General features: G+C 41.4%; 1 protein-coding gene across 2 annotated transcripts in view; it reads right to left on the reverse strand.

The window, feature by feature from the left end:
• Nucleotides 1-13,338, reverse strand: part of Cdk14 (cyclin dependent kinase 14) — a 648,997-nt gene that overhangs the window by 619,253 nt on the left and 16,406 nt on the right. Inside the window, exon 1 of one of the 2 annotated variants that reach the window (XM_029477257.2) lies at nucleotides 8,828-8,908. The exons of the other annotated variant lie outside the window; for it this stretch is intronic. The gene's annotated coding sequence lies outside the window, so the exon portion shown is untranslated. Of the gene's footprint in view, nucleotides 1-8,827; nucleotides 8,909-13,338 lie in introns of those variants that run through there. 2 annotated transcript variants of the gene reach the window in all.

Consider the following 13,338-nt stretch of genomic DNA (forward strand, 5'->3'; position numbering starts at 1 on the left):
CTTCTGACCAAGGAACTCATTTCACAGCCAGAGAAGTACAACAGTGGGCCCACGGTCATGGAATTCACTGGTCTTACCATGTTCCCCATCACCTTGAAGCAGCTGGTCTGATAGAAAGAGGGAATGGCCTTTTGAAGACACAGTTACAGTGCCAATTAGGTGGCAGCAGCATGGAGGGCTGGGGCAGAGTTCTTCAGAAGGCAGTATATGCTTTGAATCAGTGTCAGATTCAATGTCCAATATATGGTACAGTTTCTCCCATAGCGAGGATCCATGGGTCCAGGAATCAAGGGGTGGAAAAGGAAATAGTTCCACTCAGTAACACTCCTAGTGACCCTCTTGGAAAATTTTGCTTCCTGTCCCCACAATTCTAGGTTCTGCTGGCCTAGAAGTTTTGGTTCCAGAGCAGGGAGTGCTCCTACCAGGAGCCACAACAAATATTCCATTGAACTGGAAGCTCAGACTTCCCCCTGGTCATTCTGGGCTTCTAATGCCCTTGAACCAACAGGCTAAGAGTGGATTAGGAGGGGTGATAGATCCAGATTACCATGGGGAAATTGGACTGCCTCTCCACAATGGAGCTAAGCAGGATTTGTCTGGAGTGCAGGAGATCCCTTAGGAGTCTCTTAGTACTACCATGTCCTCTGATTAAAGTCAATGGGAAACTACAACAGCCTAATCCAAGCTGGATGACAAAGGACACAGACCCATCAGGAATGAAAGTATGGGTCAACCCTCCAGGAAAAGAGCCAAGACCTGCTGAGGTGCTTGCAGAGGGTGAAGGAAATACAGGGTAGTAGAGGAAGGTAGTTGTAAATACCAGCTAAGGATTATAAAGTAATATGAATACTTCTGTTTTATTTTATTAAGAACATATTTGTCTTTCTTTCAATTTCTTTAACATCAATTGATATTTAAGTTGAGATATTAAAAGAATGTTCCCAAAGGACATTGCCCCATTGTAAATTTACAAATGTGTTTGTGGTTGTACAAGAAATAGTTATATCACATCAGACATATTCATGACCTTGTTATTGTTTCATGTGAACATGAGATATTATTTGTGTCAAGTTGACAAGGGGTAGATTGTAGTGGCTATTCCTGGTTGTCAACTTGACTATATCTGGAATGAACTACAATCTAGAATTGGAAGGCTCATCTGTGATCCTAATCAGGAGGCGGGGAGATACAAGTTTCTGACCTGGATCTTGGCATGGAGATCTTGAGGCACAGTGGCTATGAATCCCAGAAGACTAAGGCAAGGAGATCTGTGATTCAAGGTCATCTGGGACAAAGCAAGTCCCAGATCCAGGCATGGTGGCACACACCTTTAATCTGGGCCACACCTTCTGCTGGAGACCTACGTAAGGATGTTGGAAGAAGGAAGATTTGCTCTCTTCTTTGCCTGGTTGTCTTGTGAGTCTGATCAACTGCTAGATCCTTGGACTTCCATTCACAGCTGCTGATGGCCATTGTTGGGAGTTGGACTACAGACTGTACATCATTCAGCAAATTCCCTTCCTATATAGAGACTACCCATAAGTTCTGTGACTCTAGAGAACCCTGATTAATATAACATTTCAGAGATCCATGTTTTCACTCCCTCTGAGAAGAATATCTTTTCTCATTCTTCAGTATAATTTGGATGAAGAAAATCTCATTTTTAAATTAACAAAAACATACCTTGAATATTTCTGAAGGAAACTCATTTGGGGGGAACCTACATTTTAAATCCAAGTCCAAATCCTTTAAAAGATTTATGTAGTCTAATTTCATGTGTGAGTGTTTTGCATGCATTTATTTCTATACATCACGTGCATGCCTGATACCTGTAGAGGCCAGAAGAGGGCTTGGGATTCCCTGGAACTGGAGTTTTGAGCCACCATATGGGTGCTGGGAACTAAACCAGTGTGCATAGGAAGTGCTCTTAACCAATGAGTCATCTTTCCATCCCTAAAATCAAATTCTTCCTCCTGCCCCCTAAAAAATGTTTTTCTATTAAGAAAATTAATTGAATCTTCTTCCTGCATACCTGGTTGGGGAGAGGGTGTACCTAAACCAACTGGGACTAGATGCCCCAGGGTGGGGTAGGACCCAAAGGGAACTGCCCTTCTCTGAGCAGGAGAAGAAGTAATGGGAGGAGGGATTTGCAAGAATGGAGAGAGGAGAGGGAGAGGGGGGCTGCAACTGGGATGTAAAGTGAATAAAAATACATTATGGGAAAAAAAGTTTTGTGTGTGTGTGTGTAACCAATTATATTACTGTTTCTACTTATGCTAAAATGTTAAGGCACAACAAATTAAATCCTAGAAGTCCCATAACATATTCAGATAATTAACTAATTAATGAAAAGAGGAATCCTAGCTCCATTTGCTCAAGCTATAGCTATAAAACGGCTTTGGGTTAACTCTTCTTATCCAGTTTATACAAGAACATCTGTATCACAGCAGTCATGGTGGCTTACTCTTTAAATGCTGTTGTTTCTTAATTAAGTGAGCATTTAAGGGGTTCTATATTACAATTGGCTAGTAGTAAAGAAAGATGAATTTAAAGTATTTGTATTTTGCTAATAAAATGGTTCACACTGCACTAACCCCCTTCTAGAGTCTCATTTCCATTTCTGACCATTAAAATACCCACAAAGAGAACAAAAACCTGGTGCCTATGCACGGCGCTCACCACCTTCCGAGTGCAGTGTCCTCTAGAAAATGCAGGTGACACTATGAGTCCAACATGTCACAGAATTGTTACAAAAAGTCATTGGAAACAAAGAACATGAAATTACTTTGTAAATCCTGAAGGCCTATAAAATCTGTTGTGAATACACAGGGACAGTTTGACCATGATAAGACAGCTGTCTGCCACTATAATCCTGAACACCAGGCAACTCCACTTCCCAGATAAAACCTCTACTGGAGTTGATGGTGTGGGAGCTGTTTTTAAAGGACTCTAAGAGATAGATAAAAAGCACTAATTTAAGTAAAAGGACTGAAGGCTCCAGGAGGCATTACCACCACTGGCTGCGGCCCTCCTAAGCAAGTCTTCCCGGGATGGCTGAGTGAAGTGCTAATTGCCAGTCTCTGATCAAGTGTAAAATGGAAAACAGTGCCCCAAACTGACTTATCCAGAATGGCGGTCACAAGGATAGAGTCTTCTTCTTCAAAGCTGACGGGGGGGGGGGGGGGGATCATCATAATAATAACTCTACCACAGATTCCATGTTCCGTGTTCAGAACACTACAAATATTCATTTCTTCAGATGTGCTTTATTTATTTCAGACAATTGCCATTCCAATCTCTCACTCTGCCATCCACCTTGCCAGAGCCATGCATATGTGGAGAAAAATAATCACAGACCTCCAGCTTTGGCCACAGAAACAGCTGTGGGGCTCTGCTTATTGGAATTTATGCAGTCGAGTTATATATGCCTTTACTTTAGTAGGGATAGAGCCACTCCACATCCACACCAGAAATCCCTTTAAAACCCAAGCCTACACAAATAATTGTTAGAAAAAAAAACTTGCAACTCTAAAAAGAAAAAAAAAAAACTAGACAGCTAATGTTTTTAAACATTAATCTAAAAATTAAGACACAGAAGCACAATTTGAGCTCATTTATGGCACATGGTTACATTAAGAATGTAAATTATAACCACTCCTTACACTGCGCCACAGAGAAGATAAATACCAGAGAGCAGTTAGGTCAAAAACTCAGAAAGGTTTTCAAAAAGAAACAAAGGCAGTCATCGTTCACTGGTTAACAGCTTGTTTGATATGCCCAAACCGTAATTCAATCCCTAGAACTACAAAATAACAATTACTACTAAAACAAATTAAAAAGAGCTTTTTGTGAGGAAAGGAGAATATGCAGACTCAGGTAACACTGTTTAAAGGAGGGCTCTGAGTGGAAACTTTGATCAAAGATAAGATGGAATGATAAAGAAGGAATTTCCTTACACTGTAAATAACTAAACAGCATAAACTACTCCAGGAAGGCAGGAAGGGTTTCAGTCAAAGCAGCCAAAACAGTGGTAGGAAGAGGGTAATACCCTTCCCAAGTCACTAATAAGGTCCCTAGGTATCCTCCCCCACTCCCTCCCCACCCCCACCCCCACCCCCAACTTAAGACAAGCGACAAGTCTAGACAAAGACCCAATACGCCAGAAAATTATCTCTGGGACTCAGATTTTACACGTCTTGGGACCAAAAGTAGAAAACACTGATCCAAGAGAATTATTCCCAAAATATGTGTTTAGAGAGCATGACTATGTAATCCAGTTATAAGCTGGGGACTTTGGGAAAAGATCATCTGATTATATTATCAAATTTTCTACAAGGTTCAAGATTGGTAAAGAAAACTCAAAATAATCTCTCTCTCTCTCACACACACACACACACACACACACACACACACACACACGACCACACACACACATACAAGGTTTAAAAAGAACTAGCTCACTGTACACAGTCTTCTTCTTTACTATTTGTTTCCAAACAAATAGGGAAGAAAAAAGCCATAGATTCCAGGCACACATATCTGCCCTGTACTTTTTAATTAGATAAGAAAGTCTGCTTACAGCCAATGCCATAGAATTTATAGTAAGTAAGTAAGTCGGAAAACCAATTTGTATGCAGCACTTTGGTTTTGTACTTTGTTTCTCAATTAGTCCTACAGCCAATACACTCTCGGCACTAATTAGCAACTTGAAAGTTACAATTCAAGAGAAAATGTAACCTCAATCAACATTCAGAGTGAGGAGATAAGGCCAGCCCAGAAAGCCTCCCAGGAGCTATGGAGCCAACAACTAAGGCTTGCCTAGATCCTGGCTCTCTTCTTCCACTCATAACCACTTTTCCTGGAACAAACTTTAACATGACCCTGGGTATATAGATAAAATATCTATACAAGCCAAACATGTACTGCTAATAAAGCATAAGGAGTTTTCTCTGAAAACACTTTTGATATTAAAGAGACAGCTCACCTGAGAGATGTTACAGAGGACATGGGCAGTGCCCTCTTCTGCAGGCACTGCACACATGTGGTATGTGACCTAAGACAAACAGGCATGTGCATATACACATCAAATAAAATAAATATTTTGTAAAGAATAATAATAATCTTAACAAATTTTTGTGTATATGTATGTAGAATTTTACCATTTATTAAGGAGAAAAGCAAATGTGCATTCTAAAGAGATATGTGTACTTATAAAACTTGACTAAATACATAACACCACAAGACATACATCATCTTCCACATTTTTCAAAACGATGTATATTCCTATTTTTTAACTGTCGGTACTGAGAACACCATGGAACATGCACATGGAAGGGCAGACTGGCAGAATTCTGTGGAGAGCCATTTCAACAGTGTTGGAAAACCCATCTCAAGCCCAAGCCAAAAGCCCTCCAGTGGTTTCTCATGAAAATCACATCAGAGGTTTCTTAAATCAAACATCCTAACACAACACAATCCATTGTGATACAAACCTGATACTTAAATGAGGAATGATGACATGAAAATAGTAAGGCCTTGTTTTCTGTAACTAAACCATTGTGTTTCTATGAGATGAGAAAACTATGTGTGAGCCGGTCAGTGGTGGTGCACGCCTTTAATCCCAGCACTTGGGAGGCAGAGGCAGGTGGATGTCTGAGTTCGAGGCCAGCCTGGTCTACATAGTGAGTTCCAGGACAGCCAGGACTACACAGAGAAACCTTGTCTCGGAAAAAAAAAGACAGAAAGACAGAAAGAAAAAGAAGAGAAGAGAAGAGAAGAGAAGAGAAGAGAAGAGAAGAGAAGAGAAGAGAAGAGAAGAGAAGAGAAGAGAAGAGAGAACTATGTATGTGCAGTAAAAACATTCCAGTCAAAGCATGCAATAATATCCTTGGTTCTGACCCATGACATTAGCACCGCATGATGCAGTGGCATGTGGTACATATGTTATGTGTTCAAAACTAAGTAAGGTGTAGTAAAGTTACACACAGTACAACAATCACAAGCATGCCCCCCCCAAAAAAATTGACTTCATCAAACATTTGATGTAGAATTAAGTTCTGGTCATTGCATGTCCCCAAACATTTACTATCACCAAATTGTCCACAAGATCCATATTCAATAAACAACCTGACACAGAGCCCCAATACAAAGTTCAAGGACCTGAGGTCTACACCATCCTAGCTCAGAAATGGTCACTAGCTCTGTGCAAACTGTTTTCTTCTAAGACTCAGTCTCTTCCATATCTGTAAAACTTAATTAATGCAAATGTTGACAGGAAGAAAAGCATTTTATGATAAGACTTATCCCATGCCATAGGCTTACTCCCTTCCTGTGGTGTTCAGGGAAAAAAAGGGGGGGGGGTTAGGGCGGGGAGACAAAAATCCAAATAATACAAACACCCCAAAAAGATCTCAAAAGTGTTGACTGGCTAGTCTTTCAGTTTTTGTTTGCAAGTGCAAAGAACTGGGTTGAACAGAGTCGGAAGACAGGAATAACCTGGTTATTTTCAGGACGCAGGAGTCAGGGAACTGGGAAACCAGGCTGCTCTAGAATGAATGCATTCCAGCGAAAATGTCAACAAACAAAACAGAGAACCGAATAGATTCAGGAAGACACAGGGAGGCCCCAAACCAGAAGAAGGAACAGGAAAAATGGGTACTATCTTCCTCTCCCTCCACTGAGAATGATCAACACTGTCTCTGTGTAATTCCTGCCACCAGCTGCACACCACAGACACATTCATGGCACATGTAAGCCTCGTTTCTTTATAAAATATCGGTGAGTAGGACTCACAAAGTTATGTGTTTGGATATAACTCTTACCCATCAAAAGCCACTTGGTACACATTCCCTGTAGTTAGACCCCGTTAACCTGACCATCGCGAGGCTGTGTGACGTCAGAAGCTGAGGCAGTAACAGGAGGAAGCCTCAATCTGGATTGTGCAGTGTGGATTTTCTCATCTTTAAGATGAGATCACTGGAGCCTGTGGGGAAGCTAGGCAGGCACCGCATGGCCAGCCCGGAGTCTGCGCCCCAAATGCAAGGGCTCATAAAATCAAACGCACGCCACACCACAATCGTGAAGGGTGCAGCTCCACGAAGTGGCTGTGAAGGCTCGCTCGATGCCAAGACCTCTGAAAGAATTTCCAAGCTTTAAGTTACTGCTCTTCACAACTTCTCCTGGCAAAGACCAGTATCCTTATTGCACAGCTAAGGAAAAGGAGGCGCCCAGAGGCCTTGTAGAATCTGGAAGAAGGTAAGAGGTGCGTCCCTATCTCCTGCTCTAGCTTTCCCCTCCGCGCTCAGCCTTGCTCCCAGCCACCTGGACAGCACCACCGGAGTTACAAGCTGAGATGTGGGTGCCAGTCCACACACAGATCAGAAATGAATCTCAAAGGAAAATGCCTCGCCAGACTGACTGCTACATCTGTAATTCCTGTTAATTTGCTGCCTTGCAGATTCCCCAAATGAGAGTTTATGTCCTAATAAAAGTTCATAAAATTTTCTCACACTTCCAGCTATACATAAATACCATGCCGGGATTACGGAAGGCTTACAGGCCATACTTGTGACTTCAAAACTGGATGCACCTGCTGATGTACATGCATCAACGAACAAAGGGTACCAGCTAAGAACCTGAGCATAGAGGGCTTTCTCCTTTCACATAAATTTTTTAAGATCCTCAAAATAATGAGACATAATTGGCAGTTCTCTGACATAACATGCCTTAAAAATCATTCACAGTACTACGAAATGTATCTTAAGACTTTTCGTCATTAACATTCGGGTGAGGGTAAGACAATCAATATTTTATGTTCATTAATAATGTTTTATAAGATATGCATCTGAGACATAAGGAAAATTAACAACTTCCATTGAGAAAAATTACAGCATCGAACATTTAAAAAGCAATGTCATGGGACACTAGAAACAGAAAACATAAACAATAATTAGTGGGTAGGAGGCTTATGTATCCAGAAAACCTCTGAAGAATACTGGAATCAATAGAGTTAAGAGAAATATACCAAAATGCAAAAAAAGTTAATAAAATTTGATTTTAACTCTTAACTAACAATTATGTATTAAATAAACCATGTCTCCAAAATAGCACCAAAGACAGACTGAGTCATCACAAGATGTGGAGCAACAATTGTTTATGACAAGATAGCTTTATCTATTAAAAAACCTACAAACTAAAGTCAATATTCTGTTGGAATACTGAAAATAGGAAGCTGGAGAGATGGCTCAGCGAGCAGTACAGAGTAGGTACTGCTCTTTTTGAGGACCTGAGTTTGGCTCCCGACATCCACATTCGGCAGCTTACAACCCAGGAGAGTCTGATGCCCTCTCCTGGCCTCCAAGAGTCCCTGCACACACATGCAGACACACATACACAGCATTTAAAGAGAAAAATCAATCTGAAAATACAAATTAATAAAATACTGGAAAAAATGAGTTGCTGCTAAACAGAAAACATTTTTCCTAAATTTCCAGTGTTCCCATGTCATCTGAGCTGTACGCACCTTTCCATGAATGATCCACTGAGCTTTTATAATGCAAAGAATTAATAACAAAGATATACACAAGTTTCAGATGTGATTGTTAGCTCTTCAAGGCTGGACATTAACCAGATGTCTAATCTCATCATGCCTCTCAGCAGGCTTGTTAGAAAAGGGCTTAAAAGCACAAGGCCTCTCTCATTTCACCATTTGACCGAGGCTAGACAGCAGACACAGAGAAATGGGGAAAATCTGACTCAGTTTCATTTCTTCCCCAAAACCCAAGATACAAATCACTTCAAGAAAAAAAGAGAAAGAAAAAGAACTCACAGCTGGGGGTCAGGACCGGCACACAGGCCACCAGCTTGGGAGTGAAGTGCCCCAGTGAAAGTGGAACGTAATTTGAGCTTTCAAGTGGATATTAAATTCTTGCCAAACAAACAGCAGGAAGGGCTGGCAGATAGATTCATTCTGAAAGTAAATATTAACCTAATGAGCCTGGTGACCGGAAAACTGGTTTTGCTCTCTTGAGATTTTTTTTTTCACTTCCTTACTCCTTCTCATTAAAAAGAGAGGGAATAAATCCATGAATACGGAATAGATTCTCCTATGTCTGAGCCCAGATGTTCCGAAGAAGAATCTGAAATCATTCCTCATGTGGGTACCCTCCCTACACATCTTCTCTATACAACTAAAGTTCTGTCACAAGCAAAAGACAAAGTAACAGAACTGATATGCACACTGGAGCCTGGGAGAGGGGGGGCAGCACACGGTCCAACCCTGGTATCAGAAGCTGGTAGCACAGAACATCTCCATCTCCCGACAGAGACATCTCCAGACAGAAACATTTCCCTTCATCCCCAGCCAGAACCCATTATGCACCGCTCCCCCCAAAACAAACAAACAACAAACAAACAAACAAACAAAAATCTACATCAGCACCCATGGGAGGATGGCACTAAAAATGCCACTATCCCATTACCATCCCAGTGCCTGGCCTGTGACAGGCTAAGTGACAAAGCTCAGGACAGAGGAAGGTCACCAGCTACCAGCTCTCCCACCTATTACAGAGGAGACAGAGCTGTGTGTTTCACCAAAGCCAGGCAGAATTCAAAACAAAAGAGACCATCCAAAGAAACTGGGGCCAGAGAGAAGAGGAGAAAGACATAGAAGTAAAAAAAAAAAAAAAAAAAAAAAAGAAAAAGAAAAAGAAATTAGCATTGTTTCCTTTCTTCAGTGCCCACAACTACCTAAATAAATAAATTAACAAGAAAAAAGAATTCAGGGTCTCTTCTCTTTGCCAAGTCAAGCCTTTCATCTCTTCTAAATGTAAATGTTATAAATATCTACTTACTTTCTGTATAGTTATCCTTTCACAAAGATTCCAGCTGCCACAATATGAAATAAATATGAAGGTGAGGTCCTTTCATATGCATGAGCTCAGAATCCATGTATATATTCAGGACTCAAAGAAAAAAATATATTCAATATTAACCACTCTGCCTTGTCCACTGAAGGCAATTCCCACCCACAGTCAAATGTTCTAAAACTGTTTTCAGAACCTGCCAGTTACAGCACACACCAGCATCACTCATCAAGCCCCCCAGTGTGACCCAGCCGCTAGACCACGCAGCTTGCTGCCATCCTACAGTTAACTGCCCATAACCTCCACTGTCTCAGAGCGCTGCAGCCCAGCCGTAGATGTAATCACATGTAAATATCACTAAAGGAGTCAAGTATGACTCACCGAACATTCTATGCAATCCTCGCTTAAATCCAGAAAAAAAACTAATGTGAACATAGTTTGAATTATGCTTAAAACTGGAATCCGAAATGTAAAGAGTAAATTCAGAAAGAGACCCCTTTAATTTCATAATAATCAGTCAGGTTTTCTCCAATATTATTTTTAATTGTTGAAATTATTTCATGCCTTGGTTTCCTCTCATGAAGCTGGGTGTAGCTTGATTCAAAAACTGTCCTATGGGCTAGAGAGATGGCTCAGTTTTTAAGAGCACTAGACTCTCTTGCAGAGGGTCTGGGTTCAGTTCCCAGCATCCATATATCAGCTCCCACCTGCATGTTACTCCCATTCTGGAGGACCAATGCCCTCTTCTGGCCTTCTCGGGTTACTGCACACATGTGGCACACACAAGTTCATGCAAGCAAGCACACAAACATACAAAATAGACAAATAACTAAACCTTTTTTAATGTCCTATTCACTGCAGGAATCCATTCTTTTTTAAAGGCTTTTAATTGAAATTTTTTCTCACAGCATATTATGCTCATGTGTTTCCCTCCAATTCTTACCAGACACTGGCCACGCGCGCACACACACACACACACACACACACACACTTTATGATCTTCATTTTTAATCTTTCTCTTTAAAACAAACAACCAAAAAAAAAAAAAAAAGGGAAGCATTCACACAAACGAATGAAAAATCAAAGCAATACATAGCATCATGCCTTGTTAGAAAAAGTTGTTCAAACACAGGCAGCCTCTGGGTCCTTGATAGTCTGTATGTCACATGTCACATGGTACCCATGCAGGATTTCTCCTGCAGGGCATCCAGGTAAAATGCTACCAGAGGCTGACTCCAGACAATGTCGTCAGAGAAATACAGGAAGTGCAGAACATGGGCAAAATGGCTCAGCCAAAAGTGAGGTCAGCCATACAGGCTCTCATATGCTCATCTTCCAGCAAGTACTCTGGAGCTAATGTGGTCCACACTGTGCAGTCTGCAGTGCCCTGTACTAGTGCATGTTTGCTTTGCTCTCCCTATGAGTAAAGCACCTTTTGTTGAGCGTAACACATCATTTAGACAGACTCATGCAAACCCCTAGGGAAGTTCCAAACTCAATTAAGGATCTGGCACAGGCCATGTGTTATCAAGCCTTTTGCACACCTGAACCCCAATATCTAATGACCCAAGAATCCTCATTTGTAAGACATAATAGCCTGCCTTTTAAGAGAGAAGTGGGCACTGCAGACATTCTCCATCATATTCACATGAAAGCAATCTAAGGAGAGCCGGGGAGCCAAAGACTGAAATCAAATGAGCACCTACAACACGAAAGAATTTATAACTCAGGCCATGAATGACAATCCTGAACAAACATGTTTATCTCATCAATCTTTATTTCTTCTTTAGCTACAACTCATCTAGATTAATGAGAAAAATGTTTTCAAACAAATGACAAAAATTCATTTTTGTCTGCCATAGAATACGTTCCATTGGTTAAAAATGTAGCTTTTCTTCTGGTTGAGGTATCTGGAATATTAATTTGGTATCAAAAGGTAGATACGGTAGAACTGAGAAAACCCTGTTTTCTCAATCAGAACTCAGAAATTATGTTCTGAAACGGAGCCATTCTAAGACATCCAGACCGCACAGGATGTAGCGATACGTGTCTTCACTCCTCCCCACTGTATCAGTGGTGGGTATATTTAAATCGAGCCCTTGATCATTTTTATCATCTGCACATACTTAAAGGATTTGGCAAGCCCCACACTGCCTCTGGGCTCCTCCAGAAGCAACGCATGGGTAGAGCGGAGGACCTGGAGAAGCCTAAGCCCCGGTCCTCAGGGAACGTGTGGGAAACTCTCCTCTCCCCTGCCCAGGGCCAATGCTGCACTGGTGTCAAGTGCTTGTTTGAAAACAGACCCAGTAAACACCCACATATAAGTAAGTTAGAGTCACTACAGTCTCACCTGAAAGCAGGGACTAAATCCTAGGGACACACATCAGTTTGTCTCCGCCAACACATACACTAGGGAGGGTAAGGACAGGCTTGGCACATTCTCACCGGCAAACCCTGGGATGCCTGGAGTTTGTGGCATTCTAACGACAGCTCTGTCTCTTCTTTCCCTTCCAGAGAACCATTAGAATACACCGCAAGGGTGCCATCAGTCTGCTGTGTTTTTGAAAGAAAATTAGTTACACACTGCAGCCTTTAAATCGATTAAAACACAGAGTTGCGTGACACATCTGAGGTATAGTAGGGAGAGATTATAATTCTTAAACTCTGACTTTGAAGACACCTTCCAAACATTACACCATATAGACAGCTCACATGTGAACATCCTAGACTGGAAAAGAACACATAAGGGCAGAGAGCTGAGAATCCCAACACTCCCTGCGTTCTCTGCCTCTTTCAGCACCTACACGTCATGTTTATTATATGTTGTTAAGCTGGATGTGATGTGGGTGCTGGCAAACTCAGCATGCAGGAAACTGAGGCAGGAATATGGCTATGAAACCAAGGCCATCCTGAGCTGCACAGTAAGTATTATGATAGCCAGGACTATATATTAAGACCTTATCTCAAAACAAAACCAAAGATAAAGCATTTTGATCACTGAGAAGACTTATATAAATTTTCCTGGAAATACAACTATATGCTCTTGAAATATTTCTCTGTCTTCTATCTGCTCATAAAAACCATAAAAGGGGCTAGAGAGATGGCTCAGCGGTTACGGGCACCGACTGCTCTTCCAGAGGTCCTGAATTCAATTCCCAGCAACCACATGGTAATTCACAACCATCTGTAATGGGATCCAATGCTCTCGTCTGGTGTGTCTGAAGACATGTGCTCATATAAATAAATAAACAAATCTTTAAAAACAAGAAACCATAGAAAGGTTTTTCTCATACCTTCTCTTCCTTTGTCTCTCCTTCCCTGCCCCCCCTCCCGTGTGTGTGTGTGTGTGTGTGTGTGTGTGTGTGTGTGTATAACTGTACAATTTGGAATAGATATTTTAAAATATACAAAGGGCTGGAGAGATGGCTCAGCAGCTAGAAGCGCCAGATGGCCTTCCAGTGGACTTGAGTCTGAT

The sequence above is a fragment of the Mus caroli genome, unplaced genomic scaffold (genome assembly GCF_978045245.1).
Source record: "Mus caroli unplaced genomic scaffold, Mus_caroli_1 scaffold_4, whole genome shotgun sequence".
NCBI classification, from domain to species: domain Eukaryota; kingdom Metazoa; phylum Chordata; class Mammalia; order Rodentia; family Muridae; genus Mus; species Mus caroli.